This window comes from Indicator indicator, chromosome 15, assembly GCF_027791375.1.
Source record: "Indicator indicator isolate 239-I01 chromosome 15, UM_Iind_1.1, whole genome shotgun sequence".
NCBI classification, from domain to species: Eukaryota; Metazoa; Chordata; class Aves; order Piciformes; family Indicatoridae; genus Indicator; species Indicator indicator.
Genome location: NC_072024.1, coordinates 16087554 through 16103474, shown reverse-complemented (window position 1 = coordinate 16103474; position 15921 = coordinate 16087554).

Sequence of the window (15921 nt, the reverse complement as noted above, 5' to 3'; positions counted from 1 at the left end):
CCCAAGGGTAGGGTTTGCCGTTCACACACCGCTGCCGTGGAGGGATTGGTGGCCTTGTGGCGTAAGTCGTGAGCCACAGGGCAGCGGCGGGGCGGAAAACCGGCTTCGTGGGATTCGACCTGACACGTAGTTGCCAGGCTGTGGCGTGTTCCCCGGTGCTGCCGAGCATCGGCGGAGCGGGCGGTGGGTGGCTGCGATGGCTGTGCCACCACCAGCTGCAAGGTTTGGCCAAGTCCCCGTCGGAGCTGGCATAGCTGTGCCATGACCTCCACGCTGCCGTGCTGCCAAGTGTCCGCAGACACTGACATCACCATACGCTGCCCATCACCATACCCTGTCGAGCAGAGCTGTCCTTCCCTTGCTGCCCCCCTGAGTTTCAGCCAGCTGTAGCTCCATCCACGAGGTTTGTCAGGCATGACACTCGGGCTCGGCTCGCACGATGCTACGAGGAAAGGACTTTTAGTCCTTTGTTGAAGAAGGGATTCTATCGCCATGCTAACCAGCCCCACTCCCCAGTGCTTCATCCGCTTGAACATGTCGTATGAGATGTTCAATTGACTTGACTCGTCTCTCCACATCTATATATGTAAGGAAGGGAAATAGCCTCTGTTTAAATTAAATGGAACAGATCAAGCTAAAGATCTGTCTGTTGCTTACACTGTAAGAGGTCTTTTTAAAATTATTTATTTACTGACATTAGTAATCCAAAGGCTTCTGAGCTTACTGCAGACTGGCATACTAAGTGAGATGAACTGGGTAACAGGCTGGAGGAATTCCAGTACTTTGGAGGTGATGTTGTTCGTTCACATATTCATCATTATTTGGTACCTGAGTATTTCACAGTCCGCAGTGGGATGTCAGATTTTCAATAGTTTTAAAGAAGTTTAGAATTAAATACTTTATTTTTCTCAGATGCAGTAGACATATCAACTGTCGTATGTGGTACAAGAATGAGGTACTGTGCAGTGCACTGATCTTCATCCCTGCTTTTTTTTTTTTTTTTTTTTTTTCTAATTCAAGAGTGGATTTTAGGAACCAAAAAGTATAGAATATTTATTAGGACCATGGCATGAGCAAATTCCAAGATAAGACCACTAAGATTCAGCAGGAAATAGATTGTACAGTTGTAAACAAAACCATGTTTGTGGCAAGTTTCTGACTGTACTGAGAATGTAAAGGATTTCCACTAAGATTTGTATTACCACAGGACATATTCTGCATTGCAGGTGGACATACTTCTGGTTTTATACAGCTTTACGGTATAATCCTCACCCATAGTCACAGAGATTTAATATACAAGCTGTAAGCATAGATCCAGTAGTTGTGTGATTCCATAAAAAGCCTTTCTGACAATCAGTGGGAATATCAAGTTCCAGTATAATGTTTTTTAAATTTTAAAAGTAAAGTTTTTGTAGAGAACATTTATTTACTTGGTTTGGTATCAAACAGTTCTAATATAAAGTAAAAGTAATTTCTTAGAAAAAAGAATTATAATCTGAACACAAGACCCCTGTGTATTTCACCCCAGTAACTCACCCCTGAATCCCAAGACCTAAGCATCAGTAAAAATAAAAAACCAAATGCTAATAAAAATATAATTTAAAAAAAATCATATAGAATGTCTTAGGACTCCATAAATCTTCCATTCCCTTCTAGTGGTTTTACCATAGGAAGACCCAATCTAATCCATTAAACCTGGGTTTTCACTGGTTCTGTTAGTAAAATACATAAAACTGTTTCCATCAAGGGCAAACAATGACAGTTATTATGATGTCAAAAATACCTGGATGTGGAATGTCCAATTATTATTCTGTAACACTCTATATTAGGAAAAGACAGTATGAGGAAGTTAAAATCTGGAAAAAATCTTTTATAAAGACAACATTCTAGGAGCTCAAATGAAACAGGAAATGACAAAAACTTTTTTAAGAGCTGTTTTTAAATGGCATCAAATGGCTCCTTTCTCCAAGATAACTGTAAAAGGAAGGTGTCTTTCAAAGTAAAAATCTTCTTGGCAAGGGACAGCCTTCTGCTCTGTGAGATCTTCTCAACTGTGAAAACTCCTTGGCTTCATCTTGAATTAAAAGTGAAACACGAGGAGCACTGATAAAGAAAGAGAAGCGGTGGTTTCTGGTTATGAATTCTTTTCCTCCATCTGCTGATCCCAGTTCTGCATTTAGTGAATTTATTCTCCTTGTCATTCTTCACTGTTGTTACCTTGGAATAAAATATTTTATATCAGAAAGGAATCACAACGGCCTGCCATCTGCTTCCTCCACCTTGAAGTACACCAAAGTGTACTTAGATTCAAGCTGTGACCTCAGTGTAAACTGAAATGTTGGTTGTATCCATTCAGGCTTATTCTCTTTGTCCTCCCCTGAAACTGTGCAGCAGTTGCTGCTTGGGAAACGCTCATCTATCACTCAGTTTCTGTTCCTGATTCTTGCACTGAACCAGGCAGAGGTGGAATGATGTACATAATGCCCTTTTGATGTTTTCTCTGAGCAGGACAGATTCCATTTGTGTTTCAACAAGTGACAAGAACATTATGTTCTATATTTTGGTTATTCAGTTGAGGTTTTATATGACAGGATATGATGATTTATTACCCTAAGTACTATTATCTATTTGATATATGTTAATATTAAGGTAGGTGAAATAATAAAGACCCTCTTTTACAGCTTGTGTTGCTTGTGACAGCATGGCTGGGTTACTCCATTGCTGTTTGCAGTTATGTTGTACAGCCTCTTTTGGCCCTTGTTTTTCATACAGCAGATTTTACTTACCTATTTCCAAAGTTTATTTGGGCTGCAGTCATTCCTTTCTGAATTCATACAGAAAAAGTCTCCTTCAGTCTGCAGTCCCTTTGCTGCTGTTAAGATGACAGAGAAGTTCAGTAAGCATTCCCATTCAGTGCATTTTCTGTTATTACTAAAAAGTGAATTGGAGTCCAGTGGAGTCCAGCATATTCCAGGTGACTCATAGAGCTCATATTCTATCTTTGCTGTTTTCTACAATTGTCAGAAATTTCTGGTTTCACAAGATATTTTGCAAATGACACAATTTGTATTGGTTTGTTTACAGGTATTCTTTCTTGAATTCTTCTAGTAGATACTTCTCGGGCTGTTGTTTAGTAGTTGCATTGTTATCTATACCTAAAATTCCAGTGATAATGGCTGTAGCTCTTCAGACTGTTTACTTGGGCTTAGGCCCAACTAGGGCAAATTGTCCTGATGATAAGTTCCTTAATAAAGAATTTAATGAACTTAATTCTCTGAGCAAGTCTGCAAATCTTTAGACCCTCTCCTTTTTTTTATGAGACACAAATTTCTCTGCTATTTTCAAGTGGTTAAAGCAAGGGTGAAGGGGATGCTAGAATTTTGCAGGAGTTGCCATTTTTTGGAGAAATCATGTTATTTCACAGAAGCATTTTTCCTTGAGCATTTTTATTTACTTATTATTTATTAAAGTGTTTCATTCAGTTGTGCCTTTGCTCTACTGTGAATGCACAGTTGATCTTTGCTATTGGGGAGACTCGCAGTTCCTGATATTCAATCTCCTTAATATACCTCACTGTACAAACAGTTCTTCCTGTGGTGATTCTCCAAGCTGGTAAAGGATGACTGAAAACTGCTACAGTTCGAGCTTATGACCCATCTCTTTGTAAATGGGGTTTATAAAAATCTCACCTTCTGAGGATTAGCACAGAAATGGCCTCGCATGCTACTCAACAGCACTTTATACCATATTTGTGTACAGTATGTGGCAATTATTCTGCTCCTTTGTAGATCTTCAAACTGGCAGTATGCTCTTTCTGCAGTGGGAATCTAAAAATTTAAAATCCATGGAATAGAATAGCATGAAAAGTGACTCCTGGTTTTGGAGGGTCATCATGTTGAAGTGACAAGGTATAGGAAAATAGTTCTGGCACTGCTGACTGACCCAGCTGTAGGTATAGGGTTTTCCCCCTATTTCTGTGCTGTACAACAAACAGAGAGAGTACATAACTACTTTGTTGAGTATATGAGTTTCTCAGGTATTGCAACACTGAAACCTGAATTTAACTATAAATGGTTTTGGTCTTATTTTGTCATGTAATCATTGCAGTCATGATTCTGTAACAGGATTGGATTACTTTTCTCTCTCTCTTTTTTTTTTCTCCTTGTACAACCAGCAAAGCACTCCAGAAAATGTGAAGCAGGAAGCATTAAAACAACAGTGAATTACTGAAATAAATTAAGTACCAAAAAAAAAAAAAATTAATTATCAATTTAGCTATGTGTTCACTGTTATTTTGGACAGGAGTATTGCTAACAGTTATGGTCCTTCTAAAAGATGCTAACAAAATCACATAAAGAAAAGCAATTAAATTACAGTTACAATTCAATAAACTCAAAAGAATGAAAATATTCAATTTATACAGTAAAGCTGTTCCCACAACAACACTGCAAAAGGTTGAAATAGGTCACAGGCAGCCCTCCTTACATTGCTCAATAACATTAGAAGGATTAATCATTTATGGCTTATCTCCTAGAAACAATGATCTGGCACAGACAGGTAATCCAATCTCTTCTATCTTTCTAACCTGGTTTGCCATTTCACGGGGGATTGTGGAGGGGTGGTAATTTTTACTAGGAAGACATTGCCTGACGACTTGAAACATGTAAATTTCTGGAATTTACATCAAAATATTCCAGCTCTTCTCTGATGAAGGTAGGTAGTGAAATTAGACAGGTAAAATGAACTTTTTAAAACTAGGGCACAGAGGTTTGGTTCAGAAATTATGTTCACCCTTAGCTATAATCCATCATTGAACAGAGTAAAAGAGAAAAGTTTATAATTGCTGTAAATCAGAACTAGAGAGAAAATATTATTCTTGGGACTCTGTGTGTTGCATAATTATTCAATAATGTGTTCTTTTTGACTAAATTTGACTAAAATTTTAAATACCACTTATTTTTGAATACAAACCTTCCAATGATGACAGCCTCTGTAGGCAGACATAGGTACAGCCTGACTTTTGTTGATTTCCATACTTAATGTAGCCATACAGGGCTTTGAACATACATCTTCAGCCAGTTTTGTCAGATTTTATCCAACAATAGATACAAGGCCTGCTGCTTAATATATTAGAACTGTCATCACTGAAAATGAGCTCTCTTGCAAATCTCCACTGTGGCAAATTAGCAATTGGACAAAATATTGCAGTAGCAAAGGTGCATCATTGGGGGTTCTCTATTCCTTATTTCATTTTAAATGTAGCTTCTCTTGTGTTGGTATGGTAACATTAGAAAAAGAAAAATGCAGTTTTTATCACTAGACAGAGTAGCCTATTCTCCTAAAACTTCTTGTACGGATTATAGGCTGCACAGGTAAAACAATGACAATTAGATTAGCCAGGTTCTGCTCTGTATGGAATTAAGAAATATATCAGGAATAATTGTGCATCACAGTAAATACCTTGAGCCTTGAGAAGCAACTTTAATAGAACTATGTTGGATTTTAACTTGAACAATTTAAATTTTTCGTCTACTTCAATATACTGTGTCAGTTTTATGGTATCGTTCTGTGCTTGTGTTTTTGTTTTCTTGTAAACATCCCTTTTCATCCTTTAAGGTTACCAAGCCACTTCTGATGTCTTTAGGTATCTAGCCCTTTAAATATTGAGACTATCACATAAATTTTAAAATGCAGGCTTATATGCTTCCTTATCCCCGAAGCCTTGCTGTAAAATAGCAAATCAGAGTTCCTTTTTAATATTTTTAGCTGATCCTTCTGCAAAATATGCACATATCAGAGCAATCATCTTTGAAATAGGTTAGATAAATTTTTAATGACCAAATGTGTATTTTTCAATAGGCTTTTCTTGATGTGGTGCAATACTAATAAAGATGCAACACAATTCTGAGAGCAAATAGCTTCTAGACCTTTTCAGACATGACTGGGAAGGAATATAATATAAAATAGCCCAGTGCTTTAGGCTGCTTTTGATGCTCAGGTTTTTCAGTGTCAGAGGAATGGGAATTGTTAAAGCTGCATTCATTTTGTAGGATATTAAACCACCTCAGCTCTCTGTACCTTCCTTTTCCCAGATACAAAATAAGTACAATGTATTTACTCATCACTAAAAATTTCATTGAAATACTGTTTTGAAAAGTAATATAAACAGTAGGTATTATGACTCTATTTCACTTATCCAAGGAAGGGCTGGTGGACTGCTGAAATATCACAAGACCTTGTTTGAAGCTGAGGGTAGCAGCTGCCTTGACTGATGTCATCCTAATGCTGACAAAGGAGCAGGCTCAGGAATTCTGCTGTGCTCTATCAGGGTGGGTTTCCTCAGGCCCCTCGCTGCCACCCAGAAGCTTCTCTGGGTGCTTATCTGCCCACTGGAGCTGGGCTCCAAACTGGAAGATTCACATATTGACAGAGACTTAAGGCACAGCACCAATTAATTCACAGTGTAAGCATGTGTATCTCTTGCTCTTCGCTTTGTCAGCCTTCTCCAGGATGTGTCACGTCCAAGAATATTCAGTGGTATAATCATATGGCTCTAATGTGTTTTGTGTGCTAAATTCTGCCCCTAACTGTTGCAGTCAAGAATCCAGAATGTGTTTCTGCTTTGAACTGAAAGTATGATACAGACCTACCCAGTCTGGGATTTGATGGCCTTCCTCCAAGAGGTAAGGAAGGCAGGCTAAGAAAAGTGTGAAAGAGTAGCTCTGCTGGTGAAAAGGGAAGCACAATTACATCATGATTAAGCAAATAAACTGGATGGGAGCCTAACCTCTCACTTCGCTTCTTTTCACCAATTAAGTTCTGGCAGATGGAGAATTCCTTTACTGTAGTCACTCAGAACAGAGCCATAAAGCTGTCTGCTGAAGATCCCCTGGGAAGCCCTGTGGTTAAGATGTGCACGGAATGGCACAGGAAGGGCCTTCCAAGGGGAAGGCATCAACAAGCAATGCTGTGGAAATTTGCAACCAAACTAGCGCAGAGCTCGTCATAAGAAACTGCTGTAGTTCAGGTGGGCTTGAGAACTGTAATGGAAGTGCAATTGCAGCCTTTAATTTTTGGACCTCATGTCCCTTGTCTGTGGTGTTAGAAAGTAAGTGATCTGATCATGGTGAATTATTTAAGAACAAAGGAAGTAACAATTAATTTCAAATGGATTGTGTGCAGTTATGTGCAGAAGCAAAATGTCTGTCAACTCATAAACCATTTTCTACAGAATTATGTGTACAGTTTTACTGAATTTTCATTTTGAAACTGAATATAACTTCAGTGATTTATCTACAAATTAGATTACTTATTTTGGCATGTTTTCAAAGGGAAAATCACTAATATGCTGTGTGTTTTTACTGTCTGCTGCATTCATATAGTACTTTTCCTCCATTTCCCCCATTTTCCCCAATGGTATTTCATGACAAAATAACTTTTACATGTGAAATAAGTGTGCTTAGATGATGAATCCCAGGAGCTTGTATAGGGGTGATACATTTTGCCAAGTAAGGATTGAAGGGTTTATGAGCATCTCTCCAAGAGTTTGTAATATTTAAACACTTCTGGAGTACCTGTCTACATGACAGGTTCTAACAGGTTCTTTCAAAACTCTCATGGCCAATACAATGACTGTTTCTCATTTTAAAAGTTATTACTTCTTCTGAAGTCTGTGTAAATCACATGATTTTCAAAACAATTAATCTTAACAGACTTTGAAAGCTGCATTATAAACAAAGCACATATGCAAAAACAGCAGAAGGACCACATCTTCTCTCATTTTTTCCTTCTGAGCTGGCCAGTTCAGCTGAGTTCTCCAGTCCTGGAGGTCTAAATCCAGTTCCTGTGTAGCTGCCCAGCTCCTCCTCTACCTGTCAGTGCAATCTGTGGCGGATGAAAGCTGGTATAGAAATCAGTGATGGGTAGGTCAGACTTGCCATATTAGCCTTTCCTCTATCCCTGTGTGCATGTGTGCACCTGACATCAGTCAGAATAGTGATGGGGTGCTTTCAGAAGGCCTGACACTTTCATGATAAACGAGAGCTGCAGAAATGACCAGAGATCACTATTTACTGTAATGGAAAATAATTCAAAACCAGTTACCAAAACCCAGAACAAACACTTACCTTTCTTAAACATTTTCAATCTAGGATAAAACTGGCATGCAGTATTTTTACCTTTTTTTTTTGGATTAAGAAAAAGTCTGCTCAGCTCCGTTTTCATGATTCGATACCTGAGTGATTCATGAGTGATTATGTCTAGGAGGCAATCTGAATATGAAGGGAGAGCTGTTGGTGTACCTGCACTGCATGGAGAGAGAGTGTGGGACCACACCAGGAGGCTGATCCTCCTGCTCTTTGCTTTAGCTATCAATAGCAAGAGTGTTCATACAGGGGAGCCAAGGCTGATGGAAAGTCTTAGCAAGCAAAGGTGGCTACAAAAGGTGACTGACTTTGGGAATAGCATGGGTACCTATCTTTTGTTAGATCTTCCCATTATAGTTCACTTTTATTATTTTGCACAGTTATTTTGGGCCCTGTCATAAATTCCAGCTGTAATGGGGAGCTGGTCAAGTAGGCTGTGTAAACTTCTGAGACTGAGCCCTTCAGGGCCACCATGTGATTCATGAATTTCCATGACATGAGAGCTAGCCAGTGTTGTTGGCTTACCACCAGTTGTGAAGAATACTTAATTCAAAGGAGTAATAATCTATTTTTTTTTCCTCCTTTAGAAAATCCCCCAAATATTACTGTGTAATGTTAGGGAGTTTATATTTATTCAGCTTCAGATAGTCCTTTTTCAGGCCCTACCCTACTTCATGGTGCTTGTTCAATGGTCACACTTCTGCCAGGGTCTCTTCACGGCTTAGTGACACTAGGGCAACTGCTGAAAGTCTTGAAGGGGAGCAGCTATTTGTTTTTAAACAAGAGGCCTAATAAGTAAAATCCACTGCAAGTGAAAGCCAGTAACTGAAACACTGACTTTACCAGGATCATGGCTGCGAGTATAAGGGCACTTTGTCAAACACTTCAAGAAAATAAAAAAGTAAATATATAATAAAGGTAACTATACAAATGTATTTTGTTTATTACCACCATGTCACCAGGGTAGACAGAGAGACTTATTAAACTCACTCCAATCCTCATTAGTTCTTTATAACCTTGGCAAAAAATCAGTGCAATATAAACAAACTGTTTATGGTCTATCTATTTGAGTTGATTTTTCATTTGTGTCTCTAGTCAGAATTGAATTATTAATGTTTGCAAAAATGTATTCTGGTATATAGGCTATTTGCAAACTATTCACTGAGATGATTATTTAAGATGTCTCGTAATTGTAGTTCTCAATTAACTAAGCAATATTGTAGTGGTTCTTGAAAGGCTCCCAAAGCCATAAAGTGTTCTCCAGAGGACATGCTAATGAGGCATATAATGGGACATCAAGAAGAATTTATTATTTTAATGTATACATAAAAAGATTATTTTTGATACTTTTGTTACCTATGCCTCATTTAAAAATAATCTAATACTAGAAAACGTTTACTCTATAAAATTATCAAAAGAGAGTATCTTGCTTATTTGTATGCAGTCGAAGGCCTAGATCACCAGCAGGGCTTGTCTATACCTCTATTGTAACCAGAAACATGGTAATAAAGGAAAAAAGATTTCTGCAGTCTCTTTGGGACCCAGGTTTTTCTCATCTTTCAGCTGAAATTGCCTTTTTTTTCACTTCCACTGAGCTTATAGAAGAGGAACTTTGCAAATCTCCATAACTTAATTTTCCAATGGGAAACTGCAAGCACATGTGTGGCAATTAGAGGCTTTACTCATCTCCGTGATCAGGGGAAGCTGCTACCAGACTTACTCTGGATCTGACCTCGGTGGTGGACTGTTAAGGACTGCTGTCGTGGCTGATCCTTTCAATATGTCAACAGTCATGGTGGCTATAGTCACCCCTGTAAATGCTCTCTGGTGGTAACATCAGTGCTATTTAAGGGAGCATCTAAATTTATTCTCTGACCAGTCAGTAGCTGGAGTGTGTGGTCATTTGAAAATGCTCATTTTGTGACCATCAGCTTGCATCCAGGACCTATTTCAGTCCTGACCTTTGGCATATGTCTTGGTTTCCGACTCAGGCTCTTGACCTTTGGTATTTAGCCTGATTGCTGGTCTTTGAGTGCCAGGTCACTTCTTGTCCTAGGCTTGGATTCTAGTTTCAGATATTAGCTTTAACTGCTTATTGCAGCTGGGCACTTAAGTCTTATTTAAGCTTTTAAAATTTCCCCCTTAGGTCACTAGATGTACTTGTGACATTTATTTTCCAGTCTTAGTCTTGTAATCAGAACAACTCAATGGTGCTCAATTTTAAATGCATCTTTTCTCTTATGAGTCATTAAACTGCAGTTGCAGAGATGTTTGGACCGTCCTTCAGGAATCCTTGATTCCTACTCAACATGGGTAGTTAACTTGGTCACCTATTTGCTCACACTTATCTGTTAGGATGGCTCCTGGCCTCCATATAGTTGGGTGAGTACCTGTCAGCAAAGCCTCAGTTCCAAGTGGCCACAGGAAGTCTGCTTTATGATCGGACATTCCAGAAAACAAAACAAGTGGAAGCCTGATAAATCCCAGCACCCTGGTTGCTAGAAATCTGTTGCAGGGACATCAACTTGTAAATTGGCTTATTGAAGCAAATGTATCAGAATGAAAAACTCTCCATAAATTAAAAATTAAATCAGTTAATTTCCTCCTAAGACGTTATGTATGAAAGACAACAATATCATATTTAAGGAAAATAAAAGCAACCCCCATCATCCCTGTAGTATTTTCAGTAAAAGCACCATAAAATTCTGTTGGTTTTGAAGGTCAGATGGCAAGCCTCATGTTTGCAATCATGACTACATGCTCACATGAGTTTATTTCCCTGGCTTTACAGGGACTGTTCATGTGAATGACTACACCTGCAGAGTGAATAGAGGCATTTGCAATCTGGTCCCAGCTGGAAACTTATTTCTGAAGCCAGTTCACTCTCCTCATAAAGCACAGATTCTTTATTTTATCTTGTTTTCTACTTAGTTCAAATGATTTGAGATCATTGGGCTGATTGCTATGCCGTTCCAAATCACTCTGTACTGGAAGAGATGTACATTTCAGAGCTCTTAATTCATTCTGGACACATATTTGTAATTGAGATATTCTTTTTGTCTGGGAGGAGAAGGATAATTGTGGCCTGCCTGGATATCAGTTAATTAGCAGTCTCCTCACCGGTGGACGCCTGGCTAAAACTCACTCCTTTGCCGAGTAATTTCTTAAATAACGACAAGACTGTTCAGGCAGCCTCAATAGTATTTTATAATAAAGCACTAATTACTTGATATATTTAATAGCAAAAAGGGATGTAAGGAGATACAGGGCATGTATTTTCATTTGCTTATGAACCTTTCTGTCACACCTTCCTCTTCTCACATTGCTCAGTGAATTAGATCCCATTGTTCCTCAAGTGAGGATGTGGCATAATTTAAGAGGAGTTAGTGACTATCCTTTTCCTCCATGGTTAATGTATTCTTGGCCTGCTTGGGAATGCAGCATTACATTTCAAACGGGAATCACTGTCATAGCCTAAGCAAGGCTGCTTAGATAGGGAGATTCAGCTCCACTAAGTGCTGATACTTTTGTGGTGGCTTGGGAAATGTAGGGAAGAAATGCAAGATAAATCTTTTTCTCAGCTCCCCTGTCACATCTTCCGTGGTGTGGCTGTCCATTAACATGCCACTGGCTCAGCAAGAGTGCTGGGATCTGCCTAGATCACTTGGTAGCTGTCAAGTGGATAAGACAAGCTTCCTGGGGAATGTACTAAGATAATTACAGAAAGGTGAAGTTAAATCACATACATGTGCTGCAGCAAGTGCTGTGAGCAAAGGAGGCTTTATTCTGTGGTGTGAGGAGCTGTTCTTTCAGTTTCTGGGGGAGAATTCAGTACATATGGTCTGGAATCAGAATCTCATTTTGTCAGTTCAAGTCATACCACCACACTCACCTTCCACCACCTCTCCCCAGTAATAATTTTTGTTGTTGTTTTATAAACAAAAAATCTGTTGGTGAGTGCAAGCAGGTAGGTATTAAGAGACTGCTTTGAAATTTGCCAGTTCTTTATCTCTTTTGCTGAACCCCTCTGGAGTCCAAAAGCCCAAGTTCTTTTCTACTGTTTCCTGCAGGGTAGAGAGAGCTGTTATTTTGAAAAGAGAGGCTATGTACCATAGTCATTCTCAGCAATTTGAAAAAAGCACACACTCTGTTACTCTGATGCCTTGCCATCTGATTTGCTGTTTATATATACAAAATATACTACTGTAGAAATTGTGAAAATGGAAGGTAAGTAGGTTCAGTGGTAGGTCTAACACTTTTAGAACCAATTCTTGCAGAATATCTAAGATGTCTTAGTATATACAAGGTATATACAGATATTTCCAAGGTGTTACTTAATGGGTAATACCAACAGCCAGTTTTAGTGCTGGCTTATGCTAATTGGGAAGGAAGCACACTTCAGTTTTTCAGGGACTTCTTTCCAATACATGGCTCCTGCAAAACTGAGCACATGTATGTTAAAACATTATTCTGCTCAGCACTGTAGTTCATCTGTTACAGCCTTTCTGTGGGGAAAACAAAGATTAAGTCTGTAATATACTGAATAATTTAATGTGCTACAGACAATGAATTTGAAGAGAGCCCTTTTTTTGCAAAGTAGTATGGAGAGAGGCAAATGTAATGAAACTGGGGCTTTGGCTTAGATCCTGATCAGAAATAATAGGTCTGAACCACACAGACCAGGTCATCTTTGGGATTTCACGGGCTTGACCTTCAGTCTGCTCAGAACATTTTTCATATGAACAACAAAATTGAACTAGTCTTATAGGTAGAGGAGAAGCAAGACTGAATGGTACTTAATTAAAAAACGTATTTAGAGGAGTAGTTGGTTTTCAAGTTAGAAGGAGTTAGTGAAGATCCTTTAAAGCAATGGTGATTCATTTTTCATTTGAAAAAAAAATCTCTCCTTATGGAAATGTTATTAAGGGCTATTTAGAATGGTTGGGGGGGTGTTTTGTTTTTTTTTCAATTAAATAATTAAGTGGAATTAGGTACAGAATTACACTGAATTCAGAAAACATTCAGATGATGGTGCCAGTTTGCTCTTTATGAAGATCTAGAGGATTGCCATTAGAGTGGTTACTATTGTAGCACTTACATCTCACTGACCGGCACTGCTGTCTTTGGTTTTTGCAAAACTAGCTCAAGATTAATTTCATCCTGACTTGTTTACACTGCCTTGATGCACACTTTCAAGTGTTTCATCAACAAATATGAAGATCATTTCTTTGAGAGAAGCAACTCCATGGATTCCTTACATTTGATGTCACATAACACTTGCATCTAGCATTGCAGTCTCAGTAACTCAATTTGATTTCTGATATTCTAGAAAGCACACCTATAACTTGTGAGATAAAAAATTCATCGAAGCTGTCATTGTCCATTGCACTCAGGCTTTGGCTTTCCCTTTGTATTTCCCATTATGCATTAATAATGACATGCTGACTGATCTCACTCACATTTTATGTTGCACAGACACTCCATATGTATGAGAAAGACCTGTCAAAGCCTCAGAGGCTTTTATTCCTCCAGTGAATTGATTATCTTCAAAGTCCTGCCCCATATCTTCTCCTCTCCCCCCCCAAGAAGCTCTTTCTGTGTGGCAAAGGATCAAAGGTACCTTTAAACTAGCCTGTTTCCACAGCTCAGGGATCAGCCTTAAGATGGTGTTGGTTTAGGATGTGCTAGAGTGTTGGACGTGAGAGGGTTTACAACTGCACAGTCTCCACTCTGATGGCAGAGATTAAACTGCCTTTAACCTTCTCTAAGTATATGCTAGCAATGGATTGTTCTGGGTGCTGGTTTTTCACTGTAATTCCTATCTAGTTCATTGATCTTGCATCTAAAAATCTAATGGCTGTCAGGAAGTAATTAATACAACTTTCTATTGGGAAAACAATTGCAAAACTGTTATGAAAAAACTCTTCTGACTCATCCATTTGTGGACAAGAGGCACTTCCTCTCCTCTGTCAGTCCCTGTGTAAGAGAAAGTGTAGTGGGTCTGTCTATTCCTGCATTTTGAGTGAAAATGGCTTCTTTTCCTCTTGCCACAAGTGGGCTTGGAAAGGAATGAAGCATCCATCAAGAGGTCATTCCACTGCTGTTGTATATCCCTTTATCTATCAGGCTTTCCATGATACAAGTTTCGGTGCATCACAGAGAAAGCTAGTAATGCCTTTCAGTGTGAGAGTTCCCACCTTACAGAGCCACGGAAGAATGTCCTCCATGGCTTTGCTTCTATCAAACCCCCTCTTGCTCTGTTCTGAATCTACACAAGACCAACCATGTGGTAGATGCCACATAATCTCCTGCCCAGGCAGAGGCACTTGCAGAGCATACTGGATCTTGTTCAAACTTTACACGTGAATGTCTTCTATACACTCAGAATCCTAATAAAACATCTGGAGTTTGGATTTTGGGAAATAGTATGGTAATAGGTACTGAATAATTTCTGACTGGCTGGTAGGTCATTTCAGGCTTTGAAACTTACCTATGCAAACAAAGGTGATGTGGAAGCTATGTTTGGAATAAAAACAACTTTTTTGTCTCTTTAGCCACTCATGAGGAAAAATCTTGTAAAAAAAATAACTGTTTTTCCATACCTTTTAAAGAATGATAGTGTAATTCCTTTTTCTGTTAAAATAAAATGTTGACCTAGGAAAATACCTAGTGCATTAGCTTTTAAACACCTTTAAACTTCATACTCTCTGAATTTGGTGTAGGCATTAAATTCATAGCAGCTATTTCTGGTGTCTTTTTTTCCTTCCTTCATGAATATGGATCAGAGACAGGTTATAAAATGTGTGCAAGTGCAGACACAGTCCTGAAAGTCAAGACAGCTTCAGGTAGTTCTTTTCAATTGTACTGTTTATTTGCATGCTGATAAAATTAAAATTCTCAATAAGCTGTAGAAAAAAGAATTTTTAGTCTTGGAAAATACTTAATTCAAAATTGCTTCTAAGAATATGGAAGAGGAATTTGATATGGAAAATATCCAAAATATCTTAAATATAAAATTACATAATTTATTTCAACATTTCCATTTTTCATTTGGATCTTTTTTCATGTTCAAACTTTTAGACACACAGATGATAGTATTTCAGTACTACTGTAGAAATATTTCGACAGGGCCTGCTTGATATTTCCAAATTAAAAGATAATACATTCCACATTTTACTAAACGTTTTGGGGTTTCAGTACTTTTTATCTACTTAGAAGGAAAATATTCCCGCATTTCCCACAGGACAGACAATTTATTACCCTATCTGAAATATTTTTGCCACAGAGCTCCTTAAAGCAGGATCCATGTCCTTATTACACAGAGCAGTGTGCTTCCTCTTGCAGTCAAGACTATTAAAATGGGAGAACTGTCAGATGAGGCAATTATGTAGCATATAAGAACTGTGTAACAAATTGTGTAAAATCAAAGGAAATTAATATTAAAAGAAATTGTGTTTCTTTTCACCTAAAAACTAAATCAAATCAATGTTAATTAAACTTCAGAGACAGCAATAATTTCAGAGAATAACGTCTTTCCCAGGATTTTTATCAGTGGAAAGCCCTTGGTCTCCAAATGCACAGCACAGAACCATTTTTTACAGTTCTAAGGGATTATTTAAAGAAAAAAAGGAAGTTGCATCAAGATTTTTAGTCTCACTGAAGTCCATGAGCATTGGATTAGGTCCTTAGATCCGGTTATGTAAACATTTCTGTAACATTTTTAGACAGTAATGTTGGGAATGTTACTATAGAACACCGCAGTGCTTTTCATAGCTTG